A 26,966-nucleotide genomic window follows, 5' to 3' on the forward strand; every position below is an offset into this window, starting at 1 on the left:
GTGACTTGTGCCACTGACAGAAGCAAATTCCAGTTCTTTCTTAACAATTTTCCCTTGTTCTTCCTCAGCTGTCAACAGTTATGTCATGATATGCCATTTATCATTATCATATTATACAAATTAGATATGGCTAATGCCATCTATATTGAGCTGTCAGAATCTATTCTCGCAAAACGAAAATGTCAGCAGAGTAAAGCAGTAAGTTTGGTATTCAATCTCCAGAGAGTAGAAGAACTTTAAAAAAGCTGATCCTGCTCTCAGTAGACAAAAACTCTGAATGTAAGGTCTTATGAATTTCTAAAGAGTGTGGACAACATTTAGGGGTAAACAGGGCTAGCAGTTGATACCCGCTGCTTGCCCTTTATTTACTGGAATGTTTATAGAACAAAAAATGAGTATTTCAACAATAAATGCTATACATAGCAACAGATCCACTGTACTTTGGGACATAAGCAGTTTGCGTGGTATTCAAAAAATTTTTGTTACATAATGTACATGATGAAAATGGTGTTGAACGGTAAACAGACCATACACAGTTAGGACATCAAAACAATTCTAGACAGACTACAAATAAATTAACACATCCAGTATATTTACATTGGTATGATCTGATCTTGGTGCATACAGATGAATTATAGACAGCATATTTAGTTTAGGGAGATCATCATGCATACAGGTGAATAGACAAGGGCTAGTTGAGGCCCTCTTCCAATTATTCCAAGTGGAATATTTGAAGATGGAGTTGAAAGTGATGACAGTGGAGATCAGTGTATTTCAGCAGTGAATGTTTTCTAATGATAGAAACCAAGTAGCTGGAATTAGCTAACCTGAGAGGCAGCACAGGAGGACTTAAGGAAATCAAGGATATTATAGTTGGATGAGAGAGGATTTTGTTTCATGGCATATATGTTCAGCATATGACATAGGTAACTGGGAGATAGATATGTGTGGATTTGAGAATTATTACTTTGTAAATAGACCTGTTATTTTGCCCATAGTCACATGATATGGTGCCTATAGAGTTCAGCACACAAGTGTCAGGGGAGTTTATACAGAGTTCCTGAGTGCAAAGTTTAGAACTTTATCCAGTGGTAAGCGGGAGTATTGAGTACGGCCAACTAGCAGGTGACTGCAATAATTATCTTGTTCAGAACAAACACAGAAAGCAGAGCTTCAGGCATATGGATAAACTTTGAGAATAATGTGTATTTGGTGGTTATAGCTGTAGAGGTAATGGAGTATTTCAAGAACATGGTGGAATTGAATAGCACCCCCAGAATTCTGGCCGATGATGTAGGCGTGAGAGTGTCAGGGAATATATAGGAATTGGAAGATTCATGGGTTTAGATTTGGTAAGAAAATTGTTAATTTTGGTTTGGGCCAAGCTCTGCAGAAAAAAGCAGATAGCCATCCAGTTTTGAATTGCTACGCGGCAGTCAGAGATGTTTGCTTGGAGCTCAGGAGTAAAAGTTGGGATGGAGGAGCATATTTGGCATAAAGATGATAAAAGAAGTAACAGAACAAGATGATTTTGTTGTTGTTTGTTTTTTGCAGATTTATATAGCGCAAACTTGACCCGAAGGTATTGGAGTGCTTTACATGAGCACCACTATCGTTACACAAAGACACATTCATTTTTTTGGTAGGCACTGTGAGATTAAGTGATTTGTCCAGAATCACAGGATGTGGAGTCGACCCCGAGGCTCGACTCTCGGTTTCTCAGCTCCAAAGTCGGCAGTCTAGCCGTGAGACCACATCCTCGCCCCCTGATGTCTCCAACGGATGTTCCACATAGAAGGGCATGGGTCCTATATAAACTCCTACTTGTAAGATGCAAGAATTAGAGAGTGTAGAACACCAATGGACAGGGAAAGGGTGATCAGAATGATAGGAAGAGAACGATTTAAGTGCTTGTGATTCTGGAAGTAGTGAGTGTAGAATGGAGAATTCCATGGGAAACTATCACATCTGGGAAGAAAGCTTTAGGATTACTAATGTAAATTATAGTTGATTAGGGTGAGCATTATGATGAATTCGGAAACGTGACAAACTGCAGTCTTTGTGCGATGTAAGCAAGCTAGCCAAGAATGGGTGAATTATTAAATCGAAGACATTCTGGGAGTTTGTTGGGATGGATGGGTCTGCAGAATTTTTCTTGAGTAGAGGTATCACAACTGCAGATATAATGCATTGAGGGGAGGTACAAGTGCTGAGAGAGTGGTTGAAAAGTGATATATAACAAGGCAGCATGCAGGATGAAATGATTTAATGAGGTTTGATGATTTGTCAGCTCAATAGGTCAGATTTTGCGCCTGAGAGGTTAATATTCTTTGGGATCCATTCCACTTGAGAAGTTGGAGAAAGGATTTATAGTATGTTAGTATTACTGAGGAGAGAGATGGTGGCGCGTGTTAAAGAACGGAGTTGAGAGGAAGAAGTCCAAGTTGTTTTTCATTTGTTTGAAAAATTAGCTGTAAAATCTGACACTGAAAGAGACAGAGGGAGCATTGGGCGAAAAGGGGGAGAGAAGATTCTTCAAAGTATGAGTGAGATGATGAGGCAGGGAATGCTTAGAGATAATCAGATTTCAAAGTAGTCAGACTTGGCAGCACTCAGTGTGGATGTAAGTAGATGCAGAGCAAGTTTGTAGTTCTTCAAGTGACCAGTGACTTTTGATTTTTACCTCCTGAGGTGCAGAGTTCTCATTCTTGTCGTCATGGATATGATGGAATGAAAAAGCTAAATTTCAGGGGGTGAGGTGAACGTACACAGAGAATAGTAGGCATTAAAGGTCATTCTCGGTGTGTCACTTGGTTGAGGGAAGGTGAGTAATGCAGTAATGCAGTGGTTCAAGATCATTGTAAAGCTGATCAAAGTACGGGGGTAGAACAGTGCGAGTGTGCTTTCTTTTGGTGATGGTATGCTGAGTGGTGAGTTTGAACAGGGTGGCGTAGTGACTGACACACATAAGACAGCATGTAGTTACATAAAGTGACGCTTTGATAACTTGGATGCCTTTGGTGCTTTTCTCCCTACTCCTAGTATCGGGAGTCTTAAAATCATATGAAGCAGCGTAAGGTAAACAAGGCTTTGGTGGCCTTTTTACTTCTCCAACGTACACTCCTTGTTCTTCTACTAGCCCCTAACCTGAAAATAAGAGGCTATTGATTGGCAAAGGTGGAATGAAGGGATCAATCTTGTGATGTCATCAGGATCAAAGGGTACCTGAAGTCACTTTCATCACCTCAACATTTTAGTTAATCAACATTCTATGGAAGGTAGGAAGCCCTACTATAGAGCTCTTTCAAAGGTAGTGTCAAGGACTGGATACATTGAAGGTCTGTTATGTTTACTTCTAGATTGCTTAAGGAAAAGGGGACTCCTCCGAGTAACCAAAGTGCCACCTTACACTTAACAGCAGAAGTGAAAGTGCCATGTGTTTCCTAAAGGGGGTTCCAAATAGGAGGGAAAAGACAGAAGAATACCAAATCGCCTTGGAAATCGAGTTGTTCATTATTGAAAATGGAGATTAAAGTAGCAGCAGGTAAGCCAGGCACTACATTCCCTGGAACCAGGAAAGAGAAATGGTCCAAGCCAACATACCTACAAGAAAATGCAAAAGAAATCAAAGTGCAAGGAACAAAAGATCAAGAGTAAATATAGAAGCAAGTGGGTGATCAATGCAATAAAAAATAGCGGTCAAATGCATTTCCTATCATTATCACTCAAACAGGAACTGACATCACAGGAAAGACTTGAACTTCTTGTAAGATTGGGAATCTCTCGAAAAGTTCTCTGGACAGACCTCTATCTTGGAAAGGGCTCGACAATGCTCCTTTTCACTGAATCATGGCACCAGCTGGACGTTCAAAGAAGAATCTGAAATATGATCTTATTGGCCCACTGCCGTACTCTGACGATCTGCCAAAACCTTACCAAACCGGCACTTCCAGCTGATTGCGAAACACCCCTCTGCATGACTGCTGCCAAAGATTTGTCTGTAAGGTCCAGGCTATGTGGACATCTCTCCTTGGCAGGCGCTAAGCACTGTGTCCACTACATGCTGCCTGAGTGTGCAATATATGCAAATCTTTCCATGGGTACCTCTCAAAAGGGCCTGTTAGCAGCAGACATAAAACCTACTCATGGCTGCCTCTCTCTAGCATCCAGGTTCAGGAAAGCCAGACTTGGAGGAGATTACCTACATGTCAAGGGCAAAACACACTGAAAGTCTACACAAGTGCCACTCCTTTAGGCAACGGTCGGATCAAATTCTGGGAAGCACACACATAAAAACTGTTTCAAAGAGAGTACAACTAGTCCCACAACACGACGTTAACGCCACCACCCCTTCTGCTAAGTCTCTGCAAACACTTTTTTCCCATCTTACACTGAGTTTGTGCTTAGATGCAATACTCACCTAATGTGGCGTACTACACAATATGGACCGTAAGTACTTCTGGAAAGCAGGGCATGTTAGCAGTCTGACTCTGAGGATACTTCTACAGTATCCCCCAGTGAGGGCTTCCACAGACAGACACACTTGATGAGATGACCCCTAGTGTGGAAAGGGTGATACCAAGTGATCATTCGTTTTCAGTGTGTTCTGTCTGGCTCTAACAGTTTGAATGGAAATATATTGGAAAAACACTTTCAGAATGAAAAGAACAGCAGTTTTTGCATCAATGGTTGTATCTCTCAATAATGACGTCCGGTCCCTCTCTAAACGTTCACAATTGTGGCAGTTAAGAGAACTGAAGCACTGGGAGATAAAGCAAACGTCTCCAGTTTTACAAATATTAATGAGGTGGAGAGTTTTGGATTAAGAGCCAGTCGCCTTGGTTCCATACTTAACCACTAGATCAAGAGATGCACACAAGCCCTATCAGAGCAAATGAACATGACAAGGTCTGACAAAGCCAGCTTCATGCACCCGCTGCCAAACAGAGCAGCTTTTGTTCCGACCAGACAGGTGAATTAAATACATTTCTAACCACGTCATTTGAAAGTACCTGAGGAATGCAAGTTGCTAAATATACACCACCCTTCTCCCACCCTCCAGCGTTTTGTTCCATCTAGTCACTGTTGTGTTTCCAAGGTGAACTGTTGCTGAATTGTGTCATGCCTTTGTCTTTCACTCCTTTGTTTGATTGTTCTTACTCTTTAAAAAAAAAACATGTATTTGATTTTCCAATAGACACCGCGCCTTTCTGCAAACTGCCCTGCCTGCTATATGTTTTCCTTTTACTGTTTTAAAATCCATGAGCTATTAGCAAAAATCAGGTCGAAAAACAACATAACGTAACATAAAAATGTCACTCTAAATTCCTGAATCTTTGTCATACTCAGTACGAAGTATTCCAATTATAAAATGTATTTTAAAGAAAAATGGGAAATATACACTTGATGGAGCGCCATGTTATTCTGAAATTGTAGGGTGCATTATAATCTCTGGTAGTCCGCACCCATATATTTAGTGGGATTTTATTAACGTGTGACTTAGAAATGTAGTACTAAAGGCAGCATATATTAGTGCGAATGGAAATGTAACCAAGTCCTTTATGAAGTCTAATGTAATGTTTAATCGAAAATGTATGTTAGATGATGCATAATGAACTAGTTCACGTATAATGTGATATATTAGGATTCAAACGTGCACCATATTAAAGTCTGCACGTGTAGATTTGCTTATTCATATATGCAATTTAATGAATATCAATGCTTATAGTATGATAGCTGAATATTGTAGGCCGAAAACTGTTTCCCTTGAAAAGGCTCTGAGAGTTTGTGAGACTCAGCAGATCTCTGAAAGTGGAAAGTTTCGCGTTCCCATGTTTCAGTTGCAGGTGCAAGGACAGCTAGCTCATTAAGAAGACTAACCCTTTGTTTTAGGACTTAGGATGGTAGGAGAAGCCAACACGGGAGTATACTGGAATGCAGGGATGATACTTTCAGCGGAGAAGGTGCCTGGGACCCAAGGTCAAGTTAACCGTCTTTGGACGGAGTACAAGTTTCAGTGGAAAATTACTGGAGAAGACCTGGATGAAGAGGTGTGACGGAGGGCGTGTTCTACGATTTTGAATTAGGGACAGTGCCCCGAGGGTTGGTTAGTTGAGGATTAGATGGGAAGCTAGAAGGAGCATCTTAGAACGAGCTCTGTACTGAGCAAAGTGAGTGTACTTCTAAGGAAGTCTTCACTTCTGACACCTTTTTACACTCTTGCCTGGGGAAATGCTATGTAGGGATGTCACCTTAGAGATAGAGTAGGGATAGACTAATCAATTTTTCCTTGTAGGTTGATGACTTCTAATATAGAGATTGGAGCAGTTATTGGTTGCCTAATGCTTCTGGAGCTAACTATTCTTCTTAGTCTGAGTCGGATGAGACTCCTGCGTAGGATATTCTTTGTACTAGTGGCCATTTATTTTCTTAACCTCGTGATGAGGTGCTTGTATGTGCAATTATTTTTGGCTTTGTAATAAATCTCTAAAATTTGAGATTCGGAGTCAGTGGTCCTTTAGAGTTCAAATTCGATTTGTTTGATTATGTGCTAAAATTGGATTTTCTCCCCTTTACACTATTTAGCAGATAGAAAGATGCTGGCGACCTGAGAGGATTCTTGGTGATGGTAAGACAGATAAGAATCCGGCTTTATCAGTTGGCAGCAGAGTAGGATGGTTATCTCTGATAGTAAGGGGAGATCTAGATCAAGATAAGAGATTACTGAGGCCCATAGAATTCGAGCAATGGTGATCTATTGGACTGTAAGCGGCAGACGACGGCAGCTGATGGAAACCGACGGAAAGTAGCGGTGCGGCAAAAGCAGCAATTCGTGGTAGAGTGAGTATGAACAGGGCGATGTGTTTTGTAGATTGCGGTGTTGATTTTATTGTGTGATGTCTTGCGGAGTTGGAATGAGAGTTGAGTGATTGTGAGATCAGGCTGTGAGCACACGTAGCCCGGGAATTCTTAGGCTCGACGAGTAGTCTGAGAAGTTGGGGTGTAGAAGACACCTAAGGTAGAATTTGTTGACCATTGAGAGGGGAGTCGTGAGACGTCATCAATTACCCAGACCGAGATAGGGGGAGCGAATGTGTGAGTGCGTGAGTAACCAACGCTGGTCGTGGGTTTCTGTATGTGGAACATTGAGCGTTTGAAACCTATCAGTTGAGGCAATTGTCCGGTCGTTTCGTGGACAGACAGTTGCCAGATTTGAGGTCAACAATTTCGAGAGACTGTCCAGTCATTTTGTGGACAGACAGTCAGAGAAGTGATTGTCCAGTCGTTTCGTGGGCAGATAATTACTTCAGAGTGTAAATGAGCCGAATGCGAGAGTGAGAAGTGAATTGTGAAAGATGGGAACTGCTGCGAGCGGAGGAAGAGTGACGTCAGAAGGTGCCGCGCTGCGATAGGTCAGTTGGTGTGAGTCGCGCTGGTATTGGTGGATTGATATCAGGAAGTGAAAGACAATATTGTGCACGAACAAAAATTAGTTCATCATGAAATGTTTTAAAGTTTTACGAGAATTGTGTAGAGGTGACAGACGTGTGGTTACTCAGGGAGGAGAAGAAGCCCCTACCGAGGATACCCCGGCACATTATATGGCAAAGAATGTGGGATTGCATACTATAATTTGGCTTGAAAATTGGCATAAAATTACTCAAGGAGAGGGAGAATTGACTTTCCCATGGTATGGTACTTTCAGGTTATATGTGCTGTGCCAGTTGAAATTTGTGATGTCCCCCTTACAACCTCTGCCTAGACCGACACAGTTTGAGGCACTACACGCATGGATTAGAGTAGCGTATGACAGGAAAAGGGAGAGAACTCAGGAAAGGGTGAAGAAGTCGATCAGGGCATTTCAAGATGCGAGGTGGGATGCACTAGAGAAGAGGTGGAGAGTGGAAATGATTAAAGGGGATAGATTGTACCCGCTACTAGAAAAAACAGAAGGTTTGAAGGCAAAGAGTGTAGAAGAGGATGATAGTGATACGGATGACAGCTTGGTAGAGAGGTTGTTGTCGGAAAGACCGCCTCCGTTTGATTCAGATTCTTACGAAGGAAAGTCGACCCCAGCAGAAGGGACTAGTGGATTACAGACTCAGTCGAATGTGAGAGTAGTAGGGAAAATCTCGACAGGAACAGAGGACATGAGAATGCAGTCTCCAGCATGTACAGAAGCAGCGGGAGGTGTAAGGTTACTGGATGCTTTAACAGTACTGGTTACCATTGGACCTATAGTGTCGTCAACTGCAGGAGGAAGAATCACTACAGAAGGGAATGGCACAGTGAGAGAGATGGAACAGGCTCCGAGACCTATAGACTGGAGCACCCCATTGCCAGCCACTGCAGACTCCTCTAGAGGACGGGTGGATATGAGACCGGTGAGACCAAAGTCTTTGGCCGAGTCAAGATCAGATCTGAGAATGTGGGTGCCACCTGCGAGGAACCAGAATGGTAGAATAACAGGGAATGGTGAACCAGATAAGTCTGGAAACTGACCAGTTTCCAGGAACATGACAGAAGAGAGTAGGTCTCGAGATCAGAGCTGTGAGAATGACAAACGCAATGGAGCAGCTTGTCGGAAGCCATTGAGAGGTGCCGTGAGGGCAAGGATGTTAGATGTAGTGAGGTTGAAAGCAGAAGTGGACAAAATAATTAATGGAAATATGTCTTTGGACAGGATAGAAATATATGAACAAGATGAGTTGCTTTTTGTAGCCAAGGATGTGACTCGCAAGGCAAGGACTGCACATGAGAAACTGACTGATTTGGCCAAGAAATACGAGGCAGATCTGTCTAAAACGAACTCATTGCAAGGGAGCCATAGGTTGCAGTATAGTGATCAAGAACTGGAAGAAAAGAGGGTCATAGGACTGAGGACACACATCAGAGATTTGATTGTAGGGATGCGTGCATGGATCATGCTTGACAAATGGGAGGAAAGGTGGTCTAAGAAGAAGAGTTCTAAAAGGACTGTAGGAGAGACACCGCCTCCAGGTGGAGGGATGCTAGACGTAGAGAATTACCCTTTATGAGAGGTACAAAATGGAGGGTATGTGCATGTGCCTTGGAGTAGGGGTGATTTGGCTGCATTTACGAATGATTTTCCTCAGCTGAGGGAAAAGCCTGTAAAATGGTACAAGCAGGTTGACCGCTTTGTCAAGATCTCGAAAGTGTTGTGGATTGATTTGAACACATTGTTTGACATCGTAGCTCCAGGGGATTTGTGGTCTGCATGTAAAGTTGCTGTTGAATGGCCGACTTCTGAGCCAGAAAGGGATTCTGTCACGAACGGTCCGTCACCCATAGTTATGAAAAAGTTTGAGCAAGTGATTACATGGTTAAAGTTGAAGATCTCACCTCAGGATATCGATTGGGTTAAGATCAACCGAACAGTCCAAGAACCGAAGGAGGCGGTCAATGAGTATTACGAAAGTCTTTTGCAAGCCTTCAAACAGTACAGTGGGATAGACACCTTAGATTCCAAGGACATGGGGCAGTTTGTTTCGAAGTTTGTTTTGGGATTGAGACTAGAGGTTAGTCTCATGATACAGCAACATTTGATTTGTTGGCAGAACAAGCCGGTGGATGAAATCTTGCGGTATGCCAGATACTGCAGTGATGAGATAGATTTGAAACACAGCAAGTTTAAAGATAAACTGATGCTTGTCCAAATGCAAATGGCTCAAGCTCAGCCTAGTGGAGGGACGTTAGGAAGGAGACAGGGAAATAACCAAGGAGGAAATCAGAATGTGCAAGGTCAGGGAAGGGTGAAATCTGTTGATTCCAAGACAGGAATGGATGTGGCGATGTTGAAGAAGACCACTGTGTGTCATCTTTGTCACCAGATTGGACATTGGAAATGCGAGTGTCCCTTGAACCCAGCGAATCAGGTGCAGCAGGAGGTAGAGATAGTTCAGGCACTGGTACCTGAAGTGGTCAATACGGTGACAAGGCCAAGGTCGATGAAAGGGGGGACATTCAGTCCGCAGGTACAAGTTCCCCAGCCACCGAGGGTTCAACAGGGAACTCGGACCTACCAACAGATGCCCCTGTTTGAACGGTATGATGAGTACAGCCCAGACCCGTTAGCATGACGGTGCCTGAGGAGGGAGGAAGACTGCACACTTGGAGCAGTCTGGGAGGTAGACCAGAGGGGACCATTTGTGGAAGCAGATGTTGACGGTCACCCTACCACCTTTTTGGTTGACACTGGTGTTACCCGTTCTACTGTAAGATCAGCAGTAGTTCCTAACCTAACCCTCTCGGGACAATTGATCCAAGTTGTTGGAGTAGCGAACAAGAAAATGACTAGCCCTTTGACAGAGCCGATTCCTGTGAGAATAGGAACCTTCAGACCGACATCAGTTTGTGGTGTGTGACTCGAGTCCAGTTTGCCTGTTAGGAAGAGACTTACTGTGCAAGTTAAATTGTACCATATATTGCACACCTAAGGGAGTTGAAGTACAGACGAAGGACGACGATGCGACCTTTAAGGTTGCTAATCAGCACTTGTGTATAGAAATGTACCCAGTGCTGACAGTGGAAGAACTTCCACTTGATCTGAGAGATTCAGTATCACAGGAGGTGTGGGACTTCACCGGAGAAGAGATTGGGCTGATCAAAGGTGTAGAACCAGTGAAGATCCAAGTCAAACAGAAGGTAGAATTCCCTAGGATGCCTCAGTACCATTTGTCACCCGAGACTATTGCAGGGATCAAACCTGTAATCGAGTCTATGATCAAGCAAGGAATTCTGAAGGAAATCAAGTGTAGCCCATGTAATTCACCTATCATGGGATTACAGAAACAGAGCGGGAAATTCAGGATCGTGCAAGACCTGCGAAAGGTCAACACAATAGTTGTTCCATGTTGCCCAGTGGTACCGAATCCATCTGTGATACAGTTTCAGATTCCATGTGAAGCCGAGTGGTTTACAGTGATTGATTTATGCCATGCATTCTTCTCGATACCACTCCATGAGGAAAGCCAATTTCTTTTTGCTTTCCGGCCAGAAGATCGTGTGTTAACATGCTGTCGTATCCCTCAAGGGTATACAGAGAGTCCATCGATATTTAATCAGATCCTGAACTCAGTTCTCGTGCAGTACATCGACGACCTGCTCATTGCCTCAGAGACAGAAGACGCTTGCAGGATTGATACAATTGCCCTACTGAATCATTTGGCAGAGAATGGACACAAAGTGTCTCTGAATAAATTACAGTATTGTTTGAGCGAAGTACAGTATTTGGGTCACAGAATTGAAAAAGGCAAGAGAAAGGTGTCACCAGATCGAATTGAGGCAATAATGAACATGCCTGTGCCTACCACTCAGCGGGAGGTCAGAATGTTCTTGGGTATGGTTGGCTACTGTTGTCAATGGATTCCCAACTTCTCTTTTGAGACAAAGCCCTTACAGCGGCTGACGCACAAAATTGTGAGTGATCCGGTACCATGGGACAACGACTGTCTGATGTCATTCATAAAGCTGAGAGAGGCCATGTGTAGTGCCCAGGCTTTGGGAATGCCTGATTACAACAAGGCTTTCTCGTTGTTCTGTTGTGTGAGAGAAGGTTGCGCATTGTCAGTTCTGACTCAGAGTCATGGAGGTGTACGTAGACCAGATGCCTACTTTTCAGCTACTTTAGATCCAGTAGCCTCTGCATTGCCTGGATGTCTCAAATCCTTTGCTGCAACAGGTGTCAGCATTGAAAGATGTGAGAGTATTGTGATCGGCCACCCCTTGACGGTCTATGTACCGCATTCTGTTGAACTGTTAACGACAAGGACCAAAACACAACACCTAACGAACAACAGATTGACACGCTATGAGCAAGTCATACTTGCCGCAGAGAATGTGACTCTGAAAAGGTGTTCTGTTTTGAATCCTGCTACATTGATGCCTATTCCAAATGCAGATGATGAAGATTGTGAGGATCATGATTGTCTCGATGTGACTGAACTGTGCACCAAACCGAGAATTGACATTGTCGATGAACCACTTCCTGACCCTGATGAAATTTTCTTTGTGGATGGTTCATGCTTAAGAGACAGTGCTGGTCGATTGAGAGCAGTGTTTGCTGTATGTACCATCACAGGAGTTGTTGAAGCTGCTTGTCTAGAGGGAGTACACTCCGCACAAGTAGCTGAAATCATTGCCTTGACTCGTGCCTGTTTGGCGGCTGATCAGATTCGAATAACGATCTACACTGACAATCAGTATGGGTTTGGTGTGGTTCATGACTTCGGACAGTTATGGTCACAGAGGGGATTTATGACATCATCAGGTTCGCCCATCAGTAATGGGGAATATGTGAGACAGCTGTTAGACACATTACAGTGTCCCAAGGAAATTGCTGTTGTCAAGTGTTCAGCTCATGGGAGGGGGACTGAGTTTGTCTCTTTGGGCAATAATTATGCGGATGAAGTTGCCCGCTTCTGTGCAGAACAAGGATGTATATTTACAGGAGATTACACAGGAGAGAGCCAAGAAAGAACCGAGCTCAGCATGATGTTAGCCATGGCAGACACTTGGGAGGAACTAAAACGATTGCAGGATGAGGGTACAGAGCAGGAATGTGATGGCTGGATAAGATCAGGATGTGAGAAAGGAGATGGGGATGTTTGGGTTTCAAGTGATGGTCGAGCTGTGTTACCAGAAACACTTATTGAGTCCAATGGCAAGATTGATACATGGTGCAGTACATCTTGGCAGAGATGCAATGGTGCGGGTGTTTAGACAAACATGGTACAATCCGAAAGTTTCGTGCGGTTGCTGAGGCTGTGTGACAGAGGTGTGTTACATGCCAACATGCCAACAGATGAATGCAGGAAAGAAGACTGTGGTTACCTTGAGTCACATTGGGAGGTCAGGAGGACCTTTCAATAGGACGCAGTTGGATTTCATTGAAATGCCAAAGTGTAATGGGTTGATGTATCTTCTAGTTAGTTGTGGTGTGTGTTTTCGCACGATGGGTGGAGGTTTACCCAACAAGCAGATGTGACACTCTTACTGTAGCTAAGCTGTTGTTGAGGGAGCTTATCCTGAGGTTCGGTTTCCGACCTCTTTGGAATCAGATAGGGGGACGCACTTTCACAGCGAAATCATGAAGTTGCATTGTGCTGCATTGAATGTGGATCAGAGGTTACATTGCAGCTACCGACCAGAGGCTTCTGGGATTGTGGAGCAGGTTAATGGAACTTTGAAAGCACGGATGGCAAAAGTGTGCACATCAACATCCCTGAAGTGGCCTGATAGTCCTCATGAGTATTCGCAGTGTTCCAGACAGGAGAACTGGGTTGTCCCAGCATGAGATCCTGATGGGGAGGGTGATGCGATTGCCAGCAGTACCAGCTACCGCTTTAATTAACATCACTGATGATTTGATTCTCGATTACTGCAAAGGACTGGCTGATGTGGTCCGTTCTGGGTCTCAGCAGGTGCAAGCAGCAACTGTTCCAGCCTCGAGTGACCTATGCCACGACCTGTGTCCAGGGGACTGGGTGCTTGTTCATAAACACGTGAGGAAGAGTTGCCTGGATGTTCGGTGGTGCAGCCCGTACCAGGTGAAACTGGTCACGAATACAGCAGTGAAATGTGGAGGGTTGCCAAACTGGGTGAATGCCTCCCATACCCGCAGAGTTCCAGCACCCTTGGAAGAAACAGCCCCTCTCATGAATGAAAATCCAGCTGATGTGCCGGGCCACATGAGAGGGCAAGTCAAGCTGTGAGGGTCGCTGGCGCAGCTAGTTGTGCACAAGGGCAGGCTGAAGGGAGCTGCGTCAATCAGAACACCGACTTTGACTCAGATGGAGAAGGTGTTGCTGTGGATGGAGTAGAGTCAAATTCAGCCGAAGAAGGAAGCAGTGCACAGGGTATCCAGGGAGAGAGCAGAAGTGCGACCAGAGCAGAAGAGGTTTGGCCCGCGAGTCAGAAGCGACTGGACCTGAGATCGGCACCTGAAAGAGACCTTGCTCCAGTTTCTGAAATGTCTGAATCAGAACCAAGTGACAGAGAAAAAGCTCAAGGAGGCTTGAGAAGGTACAGGAGAGTAAGAGTGCTGTGCCAGAGATACGCCACACCAGAGTGGACGTACGTTGTGACTGATGCCAGGAGTGGTGAGTTCGGGGAAGTTGAGGTTCGTGACTGTGTTAGCAAGATCCCGAACGTGAAAATCGACGTGGCATTGGTGGTCCCAGGACTTGAAATCGAAGGCATGCTGACTCTAACGGTTCCGAATCCCCCACTTCTGAGTGAAGTCCGTGAACTGATATTGCAAAGATTGACCTTTCCAACATTTGGGTTCGAGGCACCGACCCATGAAGTGATAATTCTTCGTCTTGAACTTTTGCAACATGTTTTAGAGATTCTGGGAGCTGATCTTATTTTGGACTAAAAGTGAACTTTGCTGTAAATAAAAGTCTATAAAGAAGAATACATTTAGGGACTTTCCGCAGAGAAGATGAAAGAGGGCTAGGGAAGTCTTTTTGTGGACTGTGTAAATAAGGAATTGAAATTGCAGAGGGGATTTCCAGCTTCTCGGAGTATTGTTCGAACTGGTTAGCAAGCGACGTTTGGAGGAGAAAAGAGACTCTTAAGTGGCTGCTGCTGAAACCAAGAACTTTTGAGAACTTTACGAGATCATGGATGCTGGAGATACCCATCGTAAATCCAAATTAGTAGTAGGTACACCTGTAGGTGGAGTTATAGTTTCTATAATCATAGTAGTTGTGATTTCATATATTGTCCCACATGAGCAGGCAGCAGAAGTACAGGGAACACCTACACCTACCACTCCTAGCCAAAAGGAGGTCACCATAGGATCTGAAAGAGTTTTACTAACTGAAGAGAGTCGTAGATTTCACATAGATTGGTCTAAAGGTGATTTTTATTTTAAGCTTAATATGTATGCCAGGCTGCTATATGAGTATGTGGATACGATGGATGCGAAAGACTGCTTTGTGTATGCAGTTACCGGCTTCAGTGGATGAGGGTATTAGATATCACCATCTTCCACTGACATATGGGATTTCATGTAGTCTGTTGCTTAGTATGTTTTATGAAAGAGGTCAGTTTGAGTATTTCTTTTCCAATTATGATGCAGTGCTTCCTGAAGTTCCAGCTTACAAACATTTGAATAAATATGACTATTATAAGTCAGAAGATAGGCTTAGGAAGTATTTCATACCGTCTTTGGAGCTAGATACAGCATATGCTCACTGACATAACTTGACGTGCTCATTGTCAGATGTAGAGAAGAAGTTCGTAGATCAGGCAGAAGATAGATATAGAAAACTTACACAGACACGAGACACAGGAGACAGTCCAGTAGATTGGACCGAAGAGGAAGGATTCACAGAGCTAGAGGGAGTTATGGTCCTATAGCATTGGACAAGGAGCTGGGGGGAAAGCTGTGTGTGAGACGTTATCAGACCTATTATGAAAAGGTCCCAGTGGGACAGAGTACGTGTGATCATATTTTCACGATGGAAGAGTCTGCTAAGAACATTTTGCAAGGTTATGCACAAGTGATTCCAACTGTTTATTATGTGTGTGGAATGAATGCCTATGTCAGGTTACCTGCAAATTGGTATGGTACATGTTACTTGGGGATTATTTTCCCGAAGATTTACCATGCAGAGAATTTGGAGCTTCTAGAAGATGGACAGCATTCAAGAGTGAAAAGAGCTGAGAGTGCAGGTGCTGTGATTGGAGATGTTTTTGGAGCGATAATACCAAGTTTGGGAGTGATTTTGAATGATGTGAAGATCAGACGATTGGCTACTGTGGTTGATGAGTTGTCGATGAACTCAGCGAAGTCACTGCTACTTGTAGATGGAGAGATGTTGTCGATAAGGACAATGGTTTTGCAGAATCGCCTTGCTTTAGATGTTTTATTGGCAAAAGAGGGCGGAGTCTGTAAATTACTGAAAGTCGAGGAATGTTGCACGTATATTCCAGAGAACAGCAAAGATCTGGAGAAATATATAAGCAACATTACTACGATCCATCATGAGATAGAGGATTTGACTGAAGAGGGTGTTTGGGAAAAGGTTGGTAGAGGGTTTAGTCAGGTGGGAAGTTGGTTTGCCAATTTGGGGAAAGGGTTCCTTGGCTTTGTGTTGAGACCCCTCATCATCGTTGTGGTTTGTGTGGTTTGCTTGTGGGGATTTGTCAGAGCCTATAAGTGGTATAAAGGAAACAGAGTTGAGAGAGCTCTTAGAGCAAGTGAAATGCGAATGGCCAGACTGCAGGACAGTCAATATCAGAATCTTAAGAATATGGAGAGACTCCGACGGGGGAGAATGGCAACAAGTTCTGTTCAGGTCGGATCTTTCTCCAAGGGAATTGTGAAATGGTTTGATGACACTAGTCATCAAAGGGGGGAACTGGTAGAGCGCCATGTTATTCTGAAATTGTAGGGGCGCATTATAATCACTGGTAGTCCGCACCCATATATTTAGTCGGATTTTATTAACGCATGACTTAGAAATGTAGTACTAAAAGCAGCATATATTAGTGCGAATGGAAATGTAACCAAGTCATTTATGAAGTCTAATGTAATGTTTAGTCGAAAATGTATGTTAGATGATGCATAACGAACTAGTTCACGTATAATGTGATGTATTAGGTTTAAACGTGCACTATATTAAAGTCTTCACATGTAGATTTGCTTATTCATGTATGCAATTTAATGAATATCAATGCTTATAGTATGATAGCTGAATATTGTAGGCCGAAAACTGTTTCCCTTGAAAAGGCTCTGAGAGTTTGTGAGACTCAGCAGATCTCTGAAAGTGGAAAGTTTCTCGTTCCCATGTTTCTGTTGCAGGTGCAAGGACACCTAGCTTATTAGGAAGACTAGCCCTTTGTTTTAGGAGTTAGGATGGTAGGAGAAGCCAACACGGGAGTATACTGGAATGCAGGGATTATACTTTCAGTGGAGAAGGTGCCTGGGACCCAAGGTCAACTTAACCGTCTTTGGATGGAGTACAAGTTTCAGTGGAAAAGTACTGGAGAAAGACCTGGATGAAGAGGTGTGATGGAGGGCGTGTTCTACAATTTTGGGATTTTGAATTAGGGACAGGGCCCCGAGGGTTGGTTAGTTGAGGATTAGATGGGAAGCTAGAAGGAGCATCTTAGAACGAGCTCTGTACTGAGCAAAGTGAGTGTACTTCTAAGGAAGTCTTCACTTCTGACACCTTTTTACACTCTTGCCTGGGGAAAATGCTATGTAGGGATGTCACCATAGAGATAGAGTAGGGATAGACTAATCGATTTTTCCTTATAGGTTGATGACTTCTAATATAGAGATTGGAGCAGTTATTGGTTGCCTAATGCTTCTGGAGCTAACTATTCTTCTTATTCTGAGTCGGATGAGACTCCTGCGTAGGATATTCTTTGTACTAGTGCCCATTTATTTTCTTAACCTCGTGATGAGGTGCTTGTATGTGCAATTTTTTTTGGCTTTGTAATAAATCCCTAAAATTTGAGATTCGGAGTCAGTGGTCCTTTAGAGTTCAAATTCAATTTGTTTGATTATGTGCTAAAATTGGATTTTCTCCCCTATACACTATTTAGCAGACAGAAAGATGCTGCCGACCTGAGAGGATTCTTGGTGATGGTAAGACAGATAAGAATCCGGCTTTATCACACTCTACACGTACATAAGATGATGGGGTAGAGATGTTAGGCTTCCCTTTAAAGATGAAGGATGGAAATGCCTTCTCAGGAGTTCTGTGCTACCGACCCCCAGGGACCGTAAGCACCTTTACACCACCACATGTGAAAATCATCTCAAACCTCGCCCTTACACATTCTGACTTTTTTGTGTTATGAGATTTTAATATCTGGGCAAAGGATAAGACACTCCCTCATTGCAAAGAGCTCGGAGGCTCCTGCGAAACAATAGGACTGGAACAATTGATAGGCGGTTCAAAGCATCAAGGGGGACATACCCGTGATCTGTTATTATTCGCAAAAGACCTAATCACTCTTAAGGACACGGTCCCTTGAAGTTAGACGGATCATAAACTGTTAGTCTTTTAAATAAAGAGATCTAAAATAACAGTTGAAGGTAGGCATTCAGGAACGGTGCCACAACGTAGAACATGGCACAAACTAAATAGACAACAAGAGGGAAGTATATTTGAAGTAGAGACGTACTTCAATGAGATGGCGACAGTTGATGAGAACTATGATAACCTACAAGCAGAAATTACAAAGACATTAGATAAAATAATACAGATAAAAAAGATTATACAGCAACCGAAACCATCAGCACCATAGTTTACAGAATCCCTAAAAGAAAAAAAATAGAATGCAAAAAACTGGAATGACAATGGCAGAAATTCTATTTAGAAAGTGATAAGTAGCAATTAAAAAATGCATTAAATGACTTTAAAAAAGATGTACGAAAAGCTAAAGAATGCTACTATGCTAAAACAATCATAGAAGCAAAAAATGGGTCAAAAAAGATATTTGATATTGTAAGATAATTAGTGGATCCAGACTGTATTACACAAACCATAAAGCACTCACAAACACTATGTGATGATCTATCTAATTTTTTCAATAATAAGATCATGATGATCAAAGCTAATATAAATTGAGCTCCATCCAGGACAGTTCAGACCCCAGGAGATAGAAGTACTATAATCAAGATAACAGACTAATGTGCCACTAAATTAAAAAGCATGGTACCAATGAAGGAGGACGATTTTAGAGCCTTAGCAATGACTATCTCATCAGGATCAATATTGGATGCTGCAGCACCCTGAATATGGAAAAATTGAGCAGATGACCTATGTCTGAGTCAGTTAAAATTATGTAATTAATATTTGATTACAGGCACAGTTCCACAGGTCTGGAAAAAAGCACTTGCAATCCCGTTATTGAGGAAAACCAAACAGCAAATCCATCAGTGCTAAGCAACTACCGCCCAATATCGCAACTCTTCTACCCAGTGAAACTCGTGGAAAAATACAGAAGTAAGAAATGATCAAACTATATGGAAGATCATAACCTCTTAGAAAATGAACACTCTGGTTTTAGGCCTGCGCATGGCACTGAGTCAGCACTGATCCTAGCCATGGATGAGCTTCAGATGCCAGTTGATAGAGGTCAAACAATGGTCCTGATATTGCTTGACTCATCAGTTGTGTTTGACGCTGTCAACCATCAAATACTATTTTCCAGACTAGTAGAGATAAGTGTGGATGGGACACTGTTAAAGTGGATTGAATCCTACCTTACAGATAGAACCCAAGCAATCTCACTCCCCCTTTTTGACTCAGAATTCCAAAAAGTAGAACACAAAGTACCTCAAGGCTCAGCTGTTAGCCCTATCCATTTTAATATATTCATCTACGTCACTTGATGACATTTATTCAATCTTACGGCCTTAGCTTTGTAAACTATGCTGATGATATGCAGCTGATCCTCTCATTAGACAACAATAGGCATACCTCACTAGAAGCCTTCCATAACTGTCTAAGAGAGGTTGCAAATTGATTGAATAGCAACTCAGTAAATTCAATGGGGATAAGAAGGAATTGCTATGTTGCTCTTCTTCCAAATCTCCTCATACACTTCCGAAATATTTCTGGCCATGGACAAGCACAGACAACCCAGAGATATCACAGTTAGGGCATAATCGCTATGGAGACACATATTACCAAGACAGAAGCCACCTGTTTTGCCCTACTTCGGAAGGTAAGAAGAATTGCATCACTGCTACCACAGCCAGCAAGAAATCTAGTGGTTCATAGTACAGTCATAAGCAGAATTGACTACTGCAATGTGCTGCTACATGGAACCCCGGATTATTTAAGGAAAAGGCTGTACAGAGTGCAAGTGGCCGCAGCAAAATTGGCAAAAGATAAGCCTAGGCATGAATCTTCAGAGTGACGCTAATTCCCAACTCCCCTATTCACTTTCCCAGCCAAACGCTTTCTGATGGCTATTGGGCTGGAGAAACTAAAAGGGGGAAAGGGGTAGGGGACAAGAAGAGACAGCTACGCTTCTTTCTGGTTTTCCTCAGCAAATATGGTGTGGCTTCTGAGGGTGTGAACTGCAAGGATAAAACCTTAATGCATCACTGTAGTTTTACGCTATGTTTAATTATAACTGGAATTTAACATCAATAGCATTTCTTTTCATTGGCTTACCCAATTTGTAAGTAGCTATTGCCTCTCTTCTGTTAGGCTGATATAACTATTCTTCTTCTTGACTGCTAATTTCGGTCTTTATCATTTTCAGGTAATCTTCAGGGTGAGTGATGCATCTTCGAAGTTCTAGTCAGCAATAATGGCTGTGGTAAGTATTAATTAATTATTCACTTGCACTTTTTCACCCAAAGTAAGGAGTAGAATAATGAAAAAACTAAAACTGCTAAATCACCTCGATTCTGTATTAGACTGACTTGAGTGAAAAGAAGTATTCACAAGGTAAGGTTTATCTCAAACCGCCACGTACTCTAACAACAACTCTTGAGAGAACTGAAAGGAAACACCCTCCGAGTGAATCTAGTGTGACTAAGGAGAACTACTCCGATCTAAAAGGAATTCCACTCTAACACGTGTTTCTGAATTACGCGTGCACTGAAACTAGCGTCTCACCTAATAGTCATGCGCAACAAATCTCTTCAACAAAGATTTAATTCCATCGATAGCAATGGTCAGACACTATACGATCACCCAAGGCATGCGCACTGCGGAAAACCTCTATGAGGAAACTAGAGACCTGCGCATGATGGAGACGCTATTCCAGTTACGAGGAAACCAGAGTGTTCTCTCCCATTCTCTTTGTTGCTAAAAGAAGTCCAGCGCTAACTGCTTAAAGAGGTAAGATTCACGCCTTAAAACTCAGAATTAGGCGCCTAAAGCAAATATTCCCAAAACAATATTTGGCTTGAAAACCCTATGTTTGTCTACTTATGTACTTCAGTACGTGCAGCAGAAAAACGTGTTGCAACATTAACAAGCGACGAACCAAATGACGAACGCTACCCTCAACTAGCTAGCATGCCGAAAATCTACAAAACATCTTTTACCTCCAAAATCCTCAGGTGAAGTGCGAGGATTCTAATGCCTCAGCTGCCTAAGTTCTAACTCAGGCTTCAAACACTGGAAACACTAGAACGCTAAGCTATGACTTTTCTTGTCCTTCTGGTGCCCATTTTAGGTTGTCTCCAAGTGCTGCATCTGACTCTAGCTACACCATTTCTAACTCTGCGTAATGCTTGATGCATGGCCACATTAACTGACAATCCCTCTTTAGTAACAGTTGGTTGAGTTCTGACAGTGGGCCGTGTGTGGGTCCTGTAGCCGGCCTGCACTCCATCATGGGCAGCATGAACTCTGAAAAATTACAATCTATTTTTGTAAACTGGTGTGGAGTCTTTTCGTGGTGTTTTCACTGTGTTACTGCTTGATGTGTTACTTTCCACGTTGCCTCTTGGTTAATCCTGACTGCTCTGTGCCAAGCTAACAGAGGGTGAGCACAGGTTAATTTAGAGTGTGTTACTGACTTACCCTGACTAGAATTGTGGGTCCTGCTTGGACAGGGTGCACATCTCTGACAACCAAAAACTCTGGGGCAGATTTACAAGCCCCTTGCGCCACTTTTGCGTCACTTTTCCCATGTTAAAAGTGACGTAAAAGTGGTGCAAGGGGCTTGTAAATCTGCCCCTCTGTTTCTAACAGATGGCTATTGCAAAAATGGTTGTTCTGCCCAAATTCCTATATCTTTTTATCACACTGCTACTCCCACTAACCACACACTTCTTGACACGACTGCGCTACAATCTGCTATCCCTAGTCTGAGCAGATAACCAGCCGCTGGTCATGTGGGAGAAGCTTACCCTGCCTTTTCAGCAAGGAGGCCTGAATGCACCCAACATGACCCTATACGTGTACTGCGCACAAGCTCAATACATCCATTTCGGTCCTACCCCACGCAATTCCAGCATCACACGGTGGTGGAGGCTGATCTGGCAGCCCCTTTCCCCCTTGTCACTGCGCTCTACCAACTTTGCATGCCACAGCGAGCCGAGATTGACAAAGTGGCATGCGTTCACTGGGTGTGGGATGGCATGCAGCCTCGCACCCAGCTGCCTTGAATTTACACTCCTTCTCTCCCACTTGCACGCAATTCCATGCTCCCACCGCTCCAAGACAAGAGTGCAAGAGTGAGGGCCCATAGGCAGGGAATCACTACATTTGGGGACCTCTACCCTGATGGTCAATTCCTGCCCCACTTGAGATGGATGAGCTCCCCGCCCTATAGCACTAGATATCCCTATCTAGCACTAGATCTACGCTACATGCTGTGCACTGCATGGCACGTCCCCCGTGCCATCTCCCACACTACATGCGTTAGAACACATGTTAACGAACTCCTCCCCTCGAATTTGGGCACACGATTGTACGCCGAGATGCAGGGGAAGACACAGGGGTGCACTCTGCAGTTTGCGCTGCATGGGAAACTGACACAAACCTCCACATCTCTGAAGCACAATGGATATGCTGCCGCAGGCATACTGAGGCCCTCTCATCTAACTATCGGTTTCAGCTTATTCACTTTAAATTCTTGCACAAACTGTACCACACTCCTGTGCAATTGCTTCGTATGGGATTAGCTGAAGAGGGCGTTGACTGTAATGCACCGCCCCAGAGATCGCATTCATCCTTCTCGCATGGGAGTCCCCACACGTTGCTAGCTACTGGACTGCAGTGTACAGAGACCTAGCCCAGACAACTGGCCATTCACTGCCGCAAACTCCCCTGGTCGGTCTCCTGGGATATGTCAAAGATGTACCCCCTGGAGTTCGATGCCTCACGGAAATGCTATTGCTCCTAGGCTACCGTGTTAGGTTCTCTTGATAGCGATCGCACTATTGTTAGAAGGGCGGTAGCCCATTTAATTGATTTTATGGTTTACATGTTCTCACATTTCTTCTAGTTTTAATTTATTTTACTAGTAGGGAACATCTTGCAGGGGAGTCTGCAGATGAGTCTCAGGGGTAGCTAGACCCCAGTTCTGCTTTTGCTTTTCCCCCTCTCTTTCCGGCCTCGCGCTGCAGGGTGTAGTATCCTGCTGGATACGTTCTAGTGTTCCATCGAGGATGTAACCCACACTATTCACCCACCCTGTCAATAAAGGGGGCTGGCCGCATGTGCCCTGGGCCAGTTATCGTACCATACTACCGGCTGTCTGTGTCCATCCTTTCTTGCCATGTGGGCCTGAGGCCCAACACCACATTGGCGACAAGGCGGGCAACCATCCCCGCGTGCCCGCTACTCAGCACTCCCTCGTGGGGGGGGAGATATGAGCCGCAACCCGCGGCTGCAGTGAGGGTCAAGCTCCACATCGCAACACAGCCCGCCGCCTTTGAGGAAGAAGGCAGGGAGACTGGCTGTGCCCCCACCACTTCGGATCCGACAAATAAAGGAGCAGACAAGCACCCCCCCAACAACAGCAGCTGCCTGCACGCCGTCGGAACTGTGAGTCTCCCCGCCATGTATGGGACATGGCCTCCGCCGCGCTCAGGCATGTACCGCCGCAGCTAGGGATCCCAGCAACTCTCACCACACAGCAACCGTGAGTGACCCCACTACCCCGGAGCTAGACGGAGCTCCGCCGGTTGCAATACTGCATTTTGCTGCGTTTAAAGTCCCGGGAGAGCGGCAACACCCCCGCGATGCGCACAATGTATATGCAGCCGAACCCAGGGGCAGCCTCCACTGGCGCAGGGTCCTGGGACCCCAACGGACGGCGATAGAGAGACATTCAGGTGCCCGCCCGCTCACTCTTACTGCACAGCCGAGGTGCCAGATAACCCCTGCACTCTGACGGCTGCCCAGCATGGAGGTGCCACAAAAGGAAGAAGCATTGACGTGGCGAGAGGCCCTGTGCTGGTTGCTGGCAGCGCGCTCCACCATCTGCAAAGAAGAAGGAGGCCACGGAAGCCGATAAAAAGAAAGAACCTGCTGACAGCGCCCCCTAGCGGCCGCCTGCCTGCGCCACACTGCACAGGACAAATGCAAAAACAACAATTGATGGACAGAATGCAGAACAATGTCATACATTCACCCCAGTACAGAGATCTAGGCCTAAATCCATCGTTTTTTTGCTCACCATGCCATTCCAGTTTGAACCCAGCCATATGCAAATCAGTCTTGACCCTGTGCCCCATGGGAACAGTCCAGCCCGAACTGCCAAGCCAGGTCCTCCCTGGACTGGAAACAAGCATCCTAGGACCGGTTTCGGGCTTTCAGCCCTCGTCAGCCAGGATAGCCTGATTCCAGTGGCATGGAGAGCAAGGGACTCACGTCTGAGCATACCCTTCCCACTCGGGGTGACAAATGCAAAAACAACAATTGATGGACAGAATGCAGAACAATGTCATACATTCACCCCAGTACAGAGATCTGGGCCTAAATCCATCGTTTTTTTGCTCACCATGCCATTCCAGTTTGAACCCAGCCATATGCAAATCAATCTTGACCCTGTGCCCCATGGGAACAGTCCAGCCCGAACTGCCAAGCCAGGTCCTCCCTGGACTGGAAACAAGCATCCTAGGACCGGTTTCGGGCTTTCAGCCCTCGTCAGCCAGGATAGCCTGATTCCAGTGGCATGGAGAGCAAGGGACTCACGTCTGAGCACTGGGGTGGCAGAGTGGGCTAAAGAACGGTGATGGATCAAACCCAGATCTGTTGACTGGGTGTGAGTGTTTGATTGGTTCTGATGCTCCGTCCATCACCACCCCCTTTTGTAACACTGCACAGGACGGCATTTCGGGCAAAGGTATTTATGGCATTGAAGGAGTGACAGCGCTCCTGCAATTAGCCCTCACACCAAGGCTCAGGTGACAGTGTCCCGGCATCTCCAGCACGGCTGAAGCCGAGACCATCCCGCATCGCACATCCGATTGCTCGCAGATGAAGGGAAGCGCGGAGCAACCAAAAGGGAAAGCAGCGCATGCAACAGATGCGCCCTGGCACAGCACGACATCGTGGGACCAGCATCAGGCCATGCCTCACACAATGGGGCATCCATAAGCCACTGCTGCCACCCACCAGCGTATCGCACGGCCCCCGCACCTTCATCTCGCAGTGCATGCTGTGCACCGCCTCGTCCATGAGACGTCCCTGCAGCCAAAGCACATGGCCTCGCAGCATGAGAAAAACTGCCGTGATTGCGAGCCTCCTGTCTGAGGTCGCACCCTGCCATGCGAGGGAGGAGTCAGCCAGCACCTCGTGCCTCCATCTGGGTGAGTGGACCTTCCTCTTCACAGCGCTGGTCCCGAAGAGTCCCGTCTGTCTCCAGGCCGTCAGCTGTTACAGTAGCCTGAATGGAAAGTAACCACCCCCATCTGCTGGCCGGTGAGGAGTATTGCACACAGAATAAAGAAACCAAACAGGAACAGTTAAGCACACTGAGAAGTCCCTACACTACAACCCCACACTGGAATATACAGAGTCCTGCAGCGTCAGCAACCACAGCGATCACAGCGCCACCTGGTGGCCCCTACCACAGTGCCTCCCATGAGCTTCAGCAGAAACTGCGTAATGATGTCAGCCACACTAGCCCGGTAGCTACAATGAGCACAAGGGAGAGACTGTTAACCCCGCAGAGAGTTTGCAAGAAGCCCAAACCTGCGCCTCCAAGTAAAGTCCAGTCAGAACAGCGTGACCAAAGGCCCAAAGCAGCACAGCCTGAGCAGGCAGTACCCAGGAAGAGGAAAGGAAGCGCGCCAACAGAAGAATGTATCCAACCCCACCTAAACTAACGGATGAAAACAGGGACATCTACAGCTCTGCACAGCCATCGCTCAAAGGGGAACTGAGGCTGCAAAGCACAGCCAGCACAAGAACTGATTGCACCCAGCTGCCCGGCAAGAGAAAGGCACACGAGAAGCCTACAGTGTCTGTCCCTATGCAGCAAGCCCAATGCGCCAGATAAAAGCATGCATGATAAACCCACTAGCAAGAGTGGATGACCAGCCAGACAACAACGTCACCAGGGACCAATACACACCAACAGCACAAGAAAGATGGGTGCAGAGCACGCGCCACAAGTAGCTGCCCAACGCCACCACCAGAGAGGGCATCGCATCACTCACTCCCACTGGTGGACAAACACAGCCGCAAGCTACACCGCAGGTACACCTAGTACCAGAAGCGTCCAAGAAGAAGACGGAGTACGCAAAGTAAGAGGTGCACAGAAAGCCGCGCCAGTGAACCTGACTGCACAGACAAGCACCCAGGAGATAGAGACATCTCCACAAAGAAGCACTGCTGAATGCAGGAGGGAGAGCATCCACATCTCCATTGCCTCCGCGAAGCCCCGCAGTGGGCCGAAGGCAACACAGAGTGTCCTCCTTCACACTGCCTTAAGATGGAGTCGACAGAGACCCAAGACAGGCAAGAGAGAAGCTGCACACTCCATGTTGCAGGCTGCCACAGCGACATGTGATCCGACAGCACAGCGACATGTGACTGGACGTCACAGCGCACAGCAACAAAGGAGCCTGTCACGCAGAGTGATCAGTCCAGACGAGCGCACCTGAAGAAAGGAAGAAGCAGGGGCCACGATGGCGCATCGGGGCACAAGCAAGACGCCCTCGAGCGAAGAGAAGAGGGACCCTGTGAAATCCCTGAGGAGGGGATGGTGCCACTGGAAGTCCCCAATATGTACACCCAAGTCCTACTAACAGTACAGGCCTGCAACAGGTCCACAAAAGAAAAGGAAGACCGTCACAAGAGCAACGCGACCAGTGAGATGTCCATGTGGAGCGAACATGAGACAGGTGGCAGGACGCCACATCCACGCGAAAAGCCTAGTCGGAAGAAGGGGAAGAGCGTGGCACGACGCCACTCCGCAAAAGAGGAAAGAACAGTGGCATGACGCCACAGTGCAGACAACCACCACAGGCATGCAAGATGGAACGGGAAGAGCGA

At 45.3% G+C, this 26,966-nt stretch overlaps 1 long non-coding RNA gene across 1 annotated transcript in view; it reads left to right on the plus strand.

Moving 5' to 3' along the window:
* LOC146810376 (uncharacterized) overlaps positions 1-26,966 on the plus strand; it is a 279,938-nt gene that overhangs the window by 177,813 nt on the left and 75,159 nt on the right. The window contains exon 3 of the long non-coding RNA XR_014965681.1: positions 20,263-20,319. This is a non-coding gene — a long non-coding RNA (uncharacterized LOC146810376). The remainder of the gene's footprint in view (positions 1-20,262; positions 20,320-26,966) is intronic.

This window comes from Triturus cristatus, chromosome 7, assembly GCF_964204655.1.
Source record: "Triturus cristatus chromosome 7, aTriCri1.1, whole genome shotgun sequence".
NCBI lineage: Eukaryota > Metazoa > Chordata > Amphibia > Caudata > Salamandridae > Triturus > Triturus cristatus.